This window comes from Corvus brachyrhynchos, unplaced genomic scaffold, assembly GCF_000691975.1.
Source record: "Corvus brachyrhynchos isolate BGI_N302 unplaced genomic scaffold, ASM69197v1 scaffold22, whole genome shotgun sequence".
Taxonomy (NCBI): domain Eukaryota; kingdom Metazoa; phylum Chordata; class Aves; order Passeriformes; family Corvidae; genus Corvus; species Corvus brachyrhynchos.
Window position 1 is genome coordinate 1,031,513 of NW_008238355.1, and position 14,712 is coordinate 1,046,224.

Sequence of the window (14,712 nt, forward strand, 5' to 3'; positions counted from 1 at the left end):
CTCACCGTTAAAATGAGTTTAAAAAAGGCTGGGAACATTTGTGAATTTCCTATCTGTTGCAGCAGTTGTCTGACTCTATCTCCTTTGTCATTTGTTATAAAACCTGAGGAAAGACCTTGAAAGGTGAGGTACGTTTGGGGCTTGGGTTGGTTTCTTGTTTTTTTAAGTTTGATAGTATATTTGACATTTATGTAACCTTTAGTAACAGAGGGGATGCTAAACACAAATTTTATCCAGAAAAAGTTATGTAATGTTTCCTGCAGTCATCGTTATGACAAGCTTCATCACAAGTCAAAAGCTAAATTTTTGTTGCCTGAGTACCTTTATCTAGACTAAATTTCACATTTTGTTTACTTGGCTTATTTCCAGGTATGATTACTATTGACTAGTGTGGAAGTCACTGCTTTGTGTGGCTGATGAAATGAGGGATTTGACTGGGACGCAGAAGACCTATGGTCTATTAATGGTTCATTTTATGCTGCTTCTTCAATGTATTTAACTGTTCACATGTTTTTTGAAAGGAAATTAACATATCTGCAGCAGGTACTTTGGCTTGGTATATTGCGACAGGACACTGTCCTCTGTAAAAATGCAGTAACAGTTCAAATAGTTTGAATTACTATAATTTCATGCCATTACTGTTCATTAAAAACTGATATTAATTTGCTAACTGCAGATATCTGTGCATGCTTACTGAGGTCTTTTGTATACTGAAATGAACACCAGTCAAGAGGAGACTAAATTTTATGACCACGCATAATACATTTTCAGATTGTTTGAAGGTTTTTGTCAGTTAAGTCGTGTGCTGAAATATTTGGCATTAAAATTAAATGGGTAATAATGTGCATTTCAAAGTCGTAAATCAAGTTAAACCCAGAAAAATAAATAAACACAAGGTTAAATCACTTGAGAACATTTATTTTGACTGAAGTCACTAATGTGAAGAACTACATTCTGTTCTCTTTAACTTGCTTTTTCTTGAATTATCATTTTAGGAAATGTTTCAAAAAGGTATAAAGTACACTTTTGTAAACAAATCTCTTTCTTTCTGTTTCAATTCCCCAGACTGTAAAAGATAATAACTGGCATCATTAAGAAGTTGTGTTCAGAAGAAACAGTAAAATTCTGAAGCATTAGAGATTTTTAAATATTATAAAAAAAATCATAAATATTTGGGAATTTTAGTTCTATAGAAGCATGCAATGAGACATGCCACTGTCTTGGGGTGACCTTATGATGTGTATCCCATATCGCTGCCTATGCCCAGAAATTAATTCCTGTGCCTTTCTATGCCTCTAAACTGAGCCTGAGAGGGGGAAGGAAAAAACTGAGCAAAACTTTTTCAAAGCAGTTTGCAGCTTGTTCAAGGTCACACACAGATAGCAATTGGTTTTCCCCACTGCGGTGGGGGAGGTAGGAAGCACCCGGCTTGCTGCTCCCAGGACAGGTTTTTTTTTTGGCCAGTGGTTCAGCTGCTTTGTTCTCCGGAGAGAGACTGAGAGTTGAATTTTTCCTTCTCTGGAATTTTGGATTTTCTCCCTTTTCTACTGGACTGCTTTAACATCAGAACACATCGGGAGGACTTTCCACCGAGCACAGAGGGCCTGGCCCTGGGCCAAGCCCCAGCTCCGAGGAGACCAAAGGGAGGACTCTGACACTTTCCCAGGTTTTTCCTCCACAGCAAAAGATTTTACCATTTAACATTATTTTCCTTTCCCGGGTGTTTGTTAAATAAATAGTTTTATCTTCTTCACTTTCTTTTGAGGAAAATTTATATTTTCCTGAACCTGGTGGGGGAGGGGTGGTTGTGTCTTCTCTCAGAGGATATATTTCTAAATTTGGCCAAACTGGTACAGCCACAAAGACTTCCAAGGGTTGAGACAAATCCAATGAAAATGAAGAAATTTGGTGTGAAACTGTGAGCATCTAAATCATTGTACTAAACACGTCACTGAGAAAAAGGTGCATGTATGTCTTTCCAAAATGCTTTAAAATGGTAATTTCATCTTCAGAGCTATGTCTTGATCTGTGAACAAAAGCTGAACTTAATATTATAAAATAAATTTTGACATGAATTCAGATTGTCTCCAGGAAAAGATATTCTTTGGTGAATGCATTTTGCCTAATACACTGAAAGTGAAAGATGTATCTGTGTTAAATATAGTAGCAGCTGCAGGCAAACTGGCATAATCTTGAAAACTTTGTCACTGTTAACAAAGTGAATACTGATCGTGGTAGATCAAAATGCTACATAATTTTTCAAACGCATCTATTTTTTTCTGGAAGAGTGTTTTGCAAATAAATAATCTGCCATTGTTTTTACCTTTTGCTCAGTAGTACATGATACAAACAAATCAGCTTCTTTAAACATCAACAGACAGTACATTATGAAGATCATTTCAGATGTACTGTTAAATTTAGGATAGAATTACCAATAAAGATACTATTGTATTTACTTCCTTGTCTTGTCAAGAGACATTGGCTTACAGTGTTAATATTAAACTGTAACAATGGCTTAAGATTTAGCTTGACACTTCCTGCTTTTCCAAAAGTTAGGAATAAAATTAATTTCAAATTTCTATTGGTAAATATGTGAAGATTTTATTAAGATGAATTTTTTACTACTATGTTTAACTGCAACAGTATTCTCAATGAACTTCTTACTTAGACATCCAATTAAGGATATTCCATGACAGCTGACCATACCCTGGGGGCAGGCAAATTTGGGATGGACGTGTGTCAGTATTACATCTGAAGAGAGTGACTTCGCCACAGTTGCTGGTTCAACAGAAAGACATCTTTTACCTCCCTTGTTTGAGAGCTCCTATGCAACTAATCAGCTACAGGGTACCACCAAGTTCCCTCTTCTGCAGGGATTTAAAGAGAGCCTGGCCACTGCGCCTCCACTCTGCTCTGTTTCCATCCCGCCTTACCATGTGCTTGTGTGGGAATTGGGCATGCTGACCTCATTTCATCCCAGGAGTAGTAACCACATTTCCCCCTGTAATTTCCATAGTGTTATAACTACGTCTATAAATTTCCACTCAGCTCTGTGCTCTGTTTCATCCTCCCTTAGCATGCATTCTGTGGGGGGAGTCGAGCATGCTGACCACAATTTCTTTCTATTAAAATGTAATGTTCCAGTTTTCTTTAATTTTGCTCTCAGTAATTTTTCCCACATAATAATACTTACTTGTGCAGGTTAGGTGGAGAAAAGTGCAAAGAAAAAAGATGGAGGTAAACAAGTTGATATGCTGAGTTAATGCTAAAGATCAATGAATTTCAGAAAGGACAAATAATCCATTAATTGTTTAAAAATAAAATTCAGTTCCTATCATTACATTGTAATTAATAGATCCTATTGAAGAAACAATAATTTTTCTTTTTCAAAGAACATACTTTCTGCACCAGTGGCTTGCTCTCCACATGTAAAATGATTCCTCACTCCCTATCCTAAATCTAGCAAGTTACACAAACTCAAAATAAAATCTAGCTCTCTCCCCTTTGTTTTTCATTGTACCAATATGATGATGCGCATAGAATACCCAAATACACGTACCACTTTCATAGTGCAAAGATTTAGCAACAGATTTCTGAAAGGGTTGTGAAACAATGACTGCTAAGCAATATGAAAGCTACATGATCATATTTTCTTAGAATACTATCACTGCAAAGGACAGACCTCTTTAGCAAGCAGAGATGCACAGAAATTAATCTTATTGTCAGTATCTAGGTGCAAAACTACACTGTGAAGACAGTGGAGTTTCTGGCAAGAGTTATCAAATGCATTTTGCATAGTAGCAAAGTATGCAGACAGAGAAGGAAAATAAAAATTATTAGTTTAACTGATCTAAAAATATTAACAGAGTTCCAGTAAACTAAAATCTAATTGTTTGGATGCTTCAGGAAAAATCAGTCCAAGACTTTAGAAAATAAACAAGTACATTTTTTGGGAGCTTTGGTAATTCCAGTTGAATGCACATCACTATTACTGAAGGAGACGTCATTTCTGCTGCCAGATTCCATGGTCAAGATAGCAGAAGAAGAAACAAAAAATGCAATTTCCACAAAAGAAAAGCATGCAAGAGGCATCTTTAAACACAGTGCTAAATGGCCATTTAATAATTACCTGCACCAAGCTCAGAAGCCAGCTGCTCTAAGAAATGTTGAGAAAGAGATTAAATCCTTCATTCTTGAGCAATATCACAGATTAAATATCATTAATATCATTAAGAAAGATGCACTTATTAGAAGGGGTTGCGGTAAAGTGAAAATGAACTAAATTGATAGCAGCCCCAAGGGACCTTTCATTACAGTTCAGTTTCCCTTTTCTCACATCAAGTGTAAAGGTCTGTTCTTCTGTTTGATACCTCTCACTAGGAGGTTGCACTGTGCCCCAGTTTCTAAACCATGTTTAATTCTGTCTGCATTTACTGAGAAAAAATAATTTTTAAAAAGCAGTTTATTAATATCAAATTCATTTTCTTATTCTCCCTTCTCCATAGTGGTTCAGGCAAGTCTTAATTACATAGCAAAAGCAGATTCTTTAGTAGTTTTCTTTCTACATGAAAAGAGCTGTTTCCTTTTTGAAGAGAAGCAGAGAACACGAGACTTAAGCAAGTCTTTCAGTATCTAATCAGCTTTTTTAAAACCATTGGTATAAATAGAAGAGTCTAAGCCATTCTCTAGTTTACTAGGGTATTACTAGATTCTTTAGATAGATTCAGATAGATTCTTCAGATTCATTATAGACCTCATTCATAAACACATCTTACTAGTAAATGCATTTTACTGTGATCCAAAGCTGTCCTTTGCATAACGGAAGATGGATTAGGCTGTATGCCTCAACAAACTTTCACAATCTGTTTAATATAGCACTCTGTGTGTGTAGTTTGGGGCTTTTTATGCCTTAAAAAAAAACCCAAACCAAAATGCATATTTTATTCTTTGCAGAAGTAAAGCACTTTTTTTACAGCCTAATCAATTTTCTTTGTCTTTGTGTCCCTTTAATTTCCTTTTTCTCCATTTTAGTTCTCATTATTTTTCTTATTGCTCTGCCCATGTCCCTTCACCTATTATGTCTAAAGTCTTTTTCCCCATTTACAAGCTTTTTTTCTACCCTTCTGTACCTGCTCTGAACAACTGCTTCAGTTGCTTCAGAGGATGTGCAAAACCTTGGTTTTGACTGAAGAAAATGAAACTTTAAAAAGCTGTGTTTAATCACTCTGTACAAGTATCATGATGTCAGAAACAGATTACAATTAGCTTGTATGATAATATTTAAAAAAACCCAACCAACCAATCAAAAAAATAGCCAACCAAAAAGCCAAAAATATGCAAAGAAAAAAAAGCAGCCTCTTTGAGTTCTTCAGATTTTCTGAGGAGAAATTTTATTTTATTTTATTTTAAAAGTTTGGCTTCAGCAATGACACATTCGGCATCACTTTGCATCAGAGACCATCTCAGAATTAATATGAACCTACATATGAATGGCTAAATTGAGAGGAAAACTCCCAGAGGAACCCAAATCTGCTCACTTTTAAATGGAGCAGTACATATAGGTATAAAGAAAAGTATATAAATTTGGTATAAGAGTATTCTTAATTCCTGATTTATTTTAAAACCTCCATTGCCATGCACTGTTGACTCAGGCTGTGTATTTGATATTAAACTGACAAATCTCATAACAATACATTTCAAAGCTTGAATGATGATGTTCTCATAAGACTGACACTGTAATCCTGTCTCTGATGGTCCACAAATGGCATTGCAGTACTCATTATTATAGAGAAACCAACATTTATTCATGTCTCAGTTTTAGCAATCAGGCAAGTACACAGAATAATTTTATTATCATGTTTATCTCAGTAGATTAACAAGAAAACAGACAAAATGTTCAACAAAAAGGAGCATGGCTAAATTATGAAGTAGTACTGCGAGCATTATTTAAAAGTGAGGATTTAAGAATATAGCTCCTATACACATCTAACCTCCATACTGCATTTTTTACTGTGCCGGGAATTAGAAATAAATGTGACAGCAACGAGGTGTCTGTTGTTAACTCCTATACTCCTAATCTGTCTGCATCACTATATCATAATGAAGGATTTAACTTTTGGTTTACTTGTTGCTGAGATATCACCGCTTTCATTATCATCTTGGATTTTTCATACTCACTTAACAATGCATGCAAATCAATTTCACTGACTGCCAAGCCTCTTGTGTGGAATTCCTTGTCATTTTGCAGGCCCATTATGAATCCTCTGTAGCACACCTCTATCAAAAGACAGAAGGAGGATGAAAGGCAAATTAAGACAAAATAAATAATTACATATTTTTTAACATAAAGTCCTCACAACCTCTCCAAGATCTGTAAAAAATTAAGAATAAAAAGTGGATATATTAATAATTTTTGTCTTTACTGGCTCTTAGAAAGCAAGAGTATCCGTTGTTGTCCTTAAAATGTCCTCTGGCCCAACCACCAGTGGAAGGCAAGTTAGAGAAAGTCTGAACCACCTGAAACAATATAAACACTCCAAATTTCTTCAACTACAAAGGTATAATACTTAATTCATTCAAATTTCAGCTGAGTTGAAAATTATTTCCAAAACGATAAATTGAACACTGGATTTATATGCTCAGTAAAGATTATTTTTAATTATTTGAATTGATATGCCTATGACTTAAAGAAGGAAAGGGCGAAACTGCAAGACCTGTGTCATTAAAAAAATACAGTTTATTGTTATCTTTACTGTCTTCCTTTAAAAACTGCATTCTTAACAGCAAATGTTTGCTTACTATTAAAACACTTCAAAGTGAGTATATTTTATGAAGTCTGTATTTAATTTAGTCCTGATTCACAGAGAAACAGTGTGCATTCAATAAATATGTATGTTATCCAGTCTAAAAATACTTGTCAAAGAAAATAACCTGTGATTCCTTTCTGAAAAATCAGCCTCCTACTACTTTGATCCTAAATAAGTTGCACAACATGTATAATCTTGCACAGTCATTAACTGTGAGGTGGAGATTTGCAATTTGCATTTCTATTTTTATTTAAGCAGAAGGTTTTTGTCTTTCCATTTTGATTACTTTGTTTTCAAAATCAATTATCTGATAGTAGAAGAATATTTGATTTTTACCCAGATAAAAAGGCATTTCCAGCCTCATGGAGCTATTGACCGCATCATTAGAGAAAGAAAAAGATAAGAATATGATTTTCAGTTTATTGTTATTTTTTTTGTCTACATTAATTGTACATTACAATTATGTACAATTCTGTACAAAAATGTACAATTCTACATTAATTGCTCTGGCAATTTTATCAAGAGCACAGATTTACTTCTTTAGCTTTGGATTCAGCAATCACAACCTAGGCATTATGAATTACACGCTGTCATGTGTTACCATGATGACTCTCAGGCCATGCATGTGGAAAGGAAAATATCAGCTTTTCTGTGCTAGCCATCATTATCTGCATCGTCATGCCACCACATCTCCTTTGGTACTCGTATGTACCTGTCCTGTATCTCCAAATACTGTGGTGTGATTCCACTAATTCGCAGCTGAGAAACATTTTGAATAGGTTGCCAGTTTCATAAATTTGACTTTTCTTCTCTGCAAGGTCATTACCTGGTTTTTTTTATAAACATGAAACAATGTTTTCAATGTACTACTGGAAGTGTTGGTCACTAAGGGTGACTCAGTGTATCATCTCCTCTGATGCTGGGAATTTTGCTTCAGATATTATTAATATTTTCTTCACACCCATTGATCTTACCAAATGAAAGCCCTCTCAGAGATCTATTCCATATTCCATAGTGAGCCAAAAGTTCCCTACAAAAAATTGCCTACATCAGGCAATTTCAATCTGCTTCTCTCATGCTCCATTTGCAGTCTACCAGATTACAATTCCTAAAAGAAGGGCTATCTTATTAAATTTAATCATCTATATTAACTGATAAATGCCCTTCCACCGGAACTTAATTGGAAAATTAATTTTGTTAATTTCAGTGAACAGACAACTCTGTTCATCTCTTTTCAGTGAACAGACAACTTCAAATTCTTTGTTCAAGAGATCTGACTTGGAGAATCTGTATCTGTTAATAAAAATACAACATTTGAAAACTTTTGGATGAAAAATACTGGTATTTGTACTGTATAGATGAGTTCTTTTTTTATGAAAAAAAGGCATGCATACACATCTGAAACAAGTTTTCCTTCATACATACATGTAGATATATATATGTATATATATATGTAGGTATCAGAGAGAGAAACAGAGTCTTGAAAGCACTTGAATTTGATAGCTTAATATCTATCTGGTGTGTCATCTGGATGTCAATGAACTTGAAGAGTTTCACAATTCTGTCAAGGAAGTTTGACTCTGTTTTAATCAGTTCACTTTGTAAGTAGACACAGGAACAAAGGACTAATGTATACAGTCATAGCAAAGTCTTCTCTCTTCAACAGCTCTTCAGATAATTCAGATATTACCCACATGGAAGGTGTCTCCTGTTGAGCACAGGAAACAATTCCTCTTAGTTTGTTTATAGATATTTCTTTAGCTGACAGAAAAGGTGAATTGATTTCTACTCTTCCTGAAGAGCTAAAATCAGAATGCATTTCTAAGTTGAATGAATATTAAAGTTTAAGATATCTTAAAAGCTAGTTGAACTTCATTTTTTTAACATGTTCAAAGTGTGTTTTACTCAAAATTTTATGGTGTTTCCAGTGTAGAATTTATTTTGGTGTTAGCGATTCCCCATTGACATACTTCAGAAATGTGCCTTGGTCATTGTGTGCTACATACAAACAGAAGTACTGAATATTTGTTTCAGTGGCATCTCTGTGCCTTCCAATACCAGGACACCCATCTAATTCAGCAGTGGCTCCACCTTTTCCGTGGTATTCTTTTTGCTGATGATGTACTTTTAAAAGCCCTTCTTGTTGTCCTTGATGTCCCTTGTCAGACTCAATTCCAAGTGGGCCTTGGCCTTTGCCACATCTCTGCATACTGTGATGATATTCCTAAAGTCCTTCCATGTGTCCTGTCCACTTTTCACATCCCATAAATACTTTTCTTCCAAGTGGGATTTTCTAGAAGCTCCTTGATTGTCCATGCAGATTTTCTGCCCCCTTTGCCTGATTTTTTCATCATGGGGACACTCTGGTCTTGAGCTTGGAGGCAGAGATGCTTGAATATTGCCCAGAGCTCTTGGACTCCCTTCTCTTCCAGAGTCCTACCCCTTGGCATACTTCCAAGTAGGTCTTTGAAGAGGCCGAAGATAGCTCTCCAGAAGTTCTGCTTTGCTTCACCCACATAGGATCCTGAGTTCCACTGTCTCATGAGCACAACTTAACATGACTTCATGGATCCAACTTTGGGTTTAAGTTTTCTGGGTCTGCAACACTTCTTCCATTGCCACTTGGCTCAATTACGAAGTTAAACATAAGGAAGGCAGAGAAAGACACAGCAGCCCAATTGCTCCTTCACTTGTGCAAGCCTAGACTCTTTCTGCATTACCAATAATCTTCTGGTTTTTTAGTCTTTGCAGAGAATTAATAAGCTATGCAAGGCCTGATTTGAGAGATAATAATGACCTCCATTTTAAATTTTACACTTTGAGGTGGAATTTTCCACTCTAGTTCTGTTTCAACAATTTTATTTTGTCTAGGATATGTTCAAACTTTATTGTTGCTCTTTGAGTGCAAGATCAAAATAAGGAAAGTGAAGACTTAAATTAGAAAATAATATTGTTCTGAAGATTAATTGACATATGGAACTGCACACAACTGCAGTAACAGAACAGCCTAATGATGCTAAAGATGTGAGATTAATTGCTCCCTCATAGTCATTTTTAATGAAGAGTAACAATTGAGCTGACAAGCTAATTACTATAGTTTTCCAGGTCTCTGCTATAATAACAGTCATAATGTAACTCGTCAATCAAAATATAACCCTTATAAGGCTTTTGCTCTTTAAAACTCCAACCTTATTATGTCATTTAAAGCACAGTGACTCCTGACAGTCAGAGACCAAGGGCACTTTGACAACTGATCCTCCCTTTTACATTTACAGTAACAGCTTCAAAGATCAATTGATTAATAGAAGAAACTTTCTAGATTAATTTTATAACTGTGATCTGGCAATAAAATTTGGAGCAGATGCCTGTTCTTAGCTTTTCCACTATTTAGAAATATTTACAGATATGTATTCAGGGAGTCCAGGACAGATATCTAGAGCAGAGCTGGAACTAGAGTTGGAGCTCCTGCATTTAATTGGACATGTTCCATGAGTTATGGGACAGAATCAATAAAAATGTTCAACTTTAGTTATTTTTTTACCATTCTTTATTTATTTATTTTTTGGTTGATTGATTAGTTTGTAGAAGAAAAAGGCTATTTCCAGTAATAATACAAGATAGGCATTTTGGACACAGTTTAATCAATGGTGTACACTTAGAAGAAAAAAAAGGAAAAAAATAGGAAAAGCACCTCAAACCCCCTCATCGTCACAAGCCTAATCTTACTTCCATTACAATGAACAAGAAGCTTCCCAATGTCACCAACCAATTTAGGTTAAAGATGTGTAATATGTCCTTTCCAATTCAACTCTTTGTACTTTTTAAAAAAATACTTCAATTATAAATTGTATTTCATTAGTTATTAAATCTAAATAAAATAGAACTCCTCTCTTTTTTTGTTTCAAGGAAAATGTATCTGTATAATGAAGGACAGAATATTTTTCTAAATCAGTTTTTACATGGATCTTGCATTGGAACATATGTGCCGAATGCAAGTGAAAAGAAAATTGAAACAGATAGACCAACACCCTTTGTCATGTCAAGTAGTCCAAGTTGGAATCCATAGCCCAGTTGTGGTTAAACAAAAGAAAAATAGAGAGAGAAGAAAAATCAGGTATTTTCTCAACAAGCCACGTGAAAAAATTCACCAACACTAGCATTTATCCATTAAACTGTTTGCATTTGCTTTTCCTTGTTTTTATATGTTTGATTGAAAGGAAAAGATGGGCTTCTCCAATTTACAGGCTTAAGGCTGAAGCAAAGCCTGGTCACAATTATTAAAATATAATTTCACAGTAAAGCATCTGTATGTATGGTGAGAAGCAGCTCACCTTTTTAGCTCTCTTGTGTCTGAATTGTATGAACCTGTGGGCTATGGCCTCTCCCACTCTGAACTCAGGCAGAGCTGATTTTCAGCACAGCTACAGGGTTTGGCTTTCTTATAGATATATTCTTCTCCCTCAGGCTTGTTCACTTCTCCCTAGACCTGAGTAATCGGACAATAGTGTCACCTTTACCTTATCTCAAGTTCCCTTAGGCAGCTTAATTCACAGTCCAAAGTTCCCCTCAGGCAGCATATTCAGGGAGAGGTGGGCTTTGGTGGCTGCAGTTTATTTATACGGTTTGTCCATAATGGGCAAAGTCCTTCATAGCAATGTTTAAGCCATTAACCATTAGATTTCAGTCTCTCATATGGGGCTTGCTTAAGTCCTTGCTTAAGTTAATTCAATGTCACCTAAGACAGAGATATTATGACTTAATGTGCTTGCTCAAGGAATACACCAAGAATGTCTAGGTTATATGGCTGAGCCTGTTGAAGAATATGGCAGTGAGAAATGGTTCAGACCCTTTTTCTACACAAAGTCACGTTGCAATCCTTGGAACACGCCTCAAAAGTTAGTTTGTCATGCTCTAGTACTCCTTTGGCTGAAACACACAGCGTTGAAGTGCTACAGGCTTTTAGAGCATTGCTACTTTCGTCTTTCTCAATCAATATCTTTCATATCATCTTACCTATCCCTTCTTTTGATGTCTAGACTTATCTCTCACCATCACCTCAGAAAAATGGTTTGAAAGAGCTTTCTCTGTTAGCCATTTTTATGTGGGTTTACTCTTTCATAAGCTTTTTTCTTATCTGTTGTATTGCTCTACTAATATTTTTCAGTAACAATAGCATACGTGTTGTATGTACACATTTGTTAAACATATTCTATATTTTCAGCATGGCATCAGTCTTAATTTACTAAATGCTGTTGTTTAATTACCAGTTTTATTGGAGAAATATTTGGACAACAATTAAAATACAATCCTTTATTAATTCATTGGGAAAATACAAGACAGGGGGGAGTTTGTTGTCTGGGTTTTTTGTTAGTATTGTTCCTTGCACTGTTCTCCTTTTAAAAACTTGGGTTGCTGTCACACAAAATCTAAAAGCTGACAGAATCAAACAATTCATTAAATGGTGACTAGAAGGCAGGATAAAAGCTTTTGTTTCAGCAGCAGATCTGTGCAGTTTGCTTTTAAAGTTTTAATTCGTATAAGGCATGTGAAGAAATCAGCATACTTACAAGGCCTGGCTTTAACCCTCCCTTCTTGAGAACAACATGGAAAATACTCACAGAATAACTTCCTTCCCCTTTGTTCTTGTATCTTTCTTGATCTGAAGACAGTATTTTGGTAATCAACATGTGTTGGTTGACTTCATTTCTTCAGGTTCTTTTTTCCGATTAACTCATTACATTTCTCATTACATTAACATTTGTTTCCATAATTGTGCGCACTTAGTTAGGGGTGAACACTTGCAAGCTGCAAGCTCCCACCACCTGTGGGAGGAGATTTACCAAAAAAGCTAATAATCACTCAGATTCTGTCCTAAAGTTAGCAACAACAAGGTTGTCATAAAACTGAGGAATGCCTAAGGAGACAAAGGTTATATCTCCCAAATGCTGCATGAGTGCACAAGCAAGGACTTGTGGTATGTAGGCATCTCCCACAGCACTGAAAAACATTACTTGCCAAAATGAAGTGGGGGTTTTTTGTGTGTTTGTTGGTGTCTTTATTTTGAATGATTGCAATGTGCATTTTTTCCTTATTGTTAAGTAGAATGCAATAAAGTTTTTTCTGAGAATGTTTCTCACTGAAGTGCATCATAAATAATTAACAGGTTTGTAAGAATCAAGAACCCAATAAAGAAAATGTGTTCTTTTCCTTACTTATCTAAATCAGATCTTTGCATCTAGTCATAATTTTGAGCAGGTTAATTTTTCTCTTTATTTTTTTTTTTTAAGCAATGTGTTTCTTAACTTATGAAATCAGTCCTCAAAAAACCAGAATAACCTTTGGAAAAATTGGTAAATCCAGAAAAACCGATGGGAAAAAAAAAAATCAAACCTTCAAATTATTATAGATTGTATTTAAAACATAATTCTAATGATATTTTTTAGCCTTTTTAGAAAAGTCAGCATGATTTCCTTAATTTGACAAGTTTTAGGAAGCTGTAGCCAACAAATACATGGAAAAAATGTAGTGAGGTGGAGAGATTGCATTTTCTGCAAAATACCTAAATACTAGTTATATGTTTTAAAACTATTGTAAAATAAATGAAAAACAGAACTAGCCTCTCATGGGTTAAAATCTACGCAAATGGATATTCTAAAACTACACTGATATCTGACCTTTAAGTAACCAAAGTAGGAGAGAAATGAAAGAGCTATAAACAGGATAGCACAAGCACACAAAAAACGTGAAGATGAGACATAACATGAAGGGTATCACGAAACAGCAGCCAGGACGTGCAATGTAAGTCTAATGGGGAAGACTGGAAGTCTGGATCCATATCAGTCACAGATATATATGCACCCTGAGACCCAGTAACACATCACCTTTAGTAGGCAGAGTAAAGAAATTATGTCAGAGTTGAGCTAATCATATGGCACCATTTGTGGAGATGCTGGGTAAAATGACAGCGCTTAGCAAATTTATCCTAAGTATTTACTGCTGCTTGATGGCTTTCTTAGTAACAAAAGAACCCTTATGCAAAGGTCCTCCTGCACTGCAGAAACATAATAGTCTGTGAAATTAACTTTTTCACTTTACAAAATGACATTGTCAAAGAATTTAAATTTCAGACTCTAAAATATAAGGATGCATATACTCAGAGACACACAGATCAATATAATACAAATTACCTGTATTCTTAAAGTTTTCTTGGTAATTTTTTTTCTGGAACAAAATGCATGGCATAGGTGAAAAATATGATCAGATGTTATAAAATCATTTCTCTAGAACAACTGTCTCTTAGGAAACCTTGCCAGCTAAATTAAAGATCAAAAAGTTATTTCTTCTCCAAAACTCCAAGTCAATGTCAACTCAGACATCCAGGAAAATACAACTACTGGGGTGGATTTTGAAACAAATCCAAGAAAATCACCTTAAAAAGCTGAAGTATTTCTAAGTACTTTCCCTGAAAATGTTTTAGTTATTCTTCTAAAGAGTCTTTTATACCTTGCATGGCTAGAAAATATGATATGTGCATTCTTATTTTGTTTATCAGAACAAAAATATTTTCAGATTTCAGATTGTTCTTTTAATTAAAAACCCCACAATAAATTGAAGCTTATACAAAGTTCTGAAGTACTCTCCTGAACCAAAAAAGATACTGCATTTAGTATAGGGGAAGATGTATCATATAATACATATTATAAAGTATCCATGTTCAGAAGTAAGGTGGCTAAGTATTCATTCTTATGCACAAGATGTCAGAGGTAAAATTGTGTATTTAAAGATATCTTCAATGTACAATTCAGTTAATCTGATTCAATTTTAAATAATTTTCAAATAAATCAAGAGGGTATGAAGTTGAGGTTATAGTGACAAAAGTTAAACTTGAAGTTTTCTTACTTCTGAG